Here is a 779-nt window from a genome sequence, read left to right as displayed (position 1 = left end):
AAAAAAAAAAAAAAAAAAAAAAAAAAAGAAAGTTTAGCCTTAAAGGTTTATTAATTAGGTTTAGCCTTAAGCAACTACTAAGAGCTAGTGCGCCGTTTATGCGTCGAGACGCACCCACTTTTAGAGAAAAACTAAAAAGCGCTCTCGTACACTACCCTTCCATCGCCCCTCTCTCGGATCCATTGGAGGACGTTTATCTCCTCTGGATATTATACGCTTCTTCGATGCAAATTTCCCTTAAAACGATCCTAGGATTATAGGTACGCCGACGCGTCGACGAAACTGACTAATCGTGTTTTTTTTTTTTTTTTTTTTTTTTTTTTTTTTTTTTTTTTTTTTTTTTTTTTTTTTTCTTTTCTTTTTTTCTCTCTTTACAAATCGAATTTTTCAGGTGCCTCGAAGGTGTCGCGCAGCTCCCCTTTGACGATCGATCGCCGCGTTTTGGGGGTAGTAGTGCACATGAGAGACGCGATCTACACCCGGCTTTTAAGCTGGAATTTTCTAATATTCAAATGTTGCGCAGCTGGTATTATACGCTTCGCGTGTAAGTAATTTCGGATACGCTGTCCAAACTAAGATCGATTTCATCCTATCCCCTTTCATCCTCCTGAATATTATTCGCGCGTCTCTACAAAAATTCCCCTCCCTCTTATTCCAAAAAATTGCAATTTTTTGTTTGCAATCGAAAAACGCATTTCAAATCGGGTAACTATAACTTTTCGAAAAAATCCCGAGGCGACGATCGATCGATAAGGAAAAAAAAGGGGACGCGCGTCGCG

Source organism: Apis dorsata, unplaced genomic scaffold (assembly GCF_000469605.1).
Source record: "Apis dorsata unplaced genomic scaffold, Apis dorsata 1.3 scaffold_292, whole genome shotgun sequence".
Lineage (NCBI taxonomy): Eukaryota > Metazoa > Arthropoda > Insecta > Hymenoptera > Apidae > Apis > Apis dorsata.
This window is presented reverse-complemented; position numbering follows the sequence as displayed.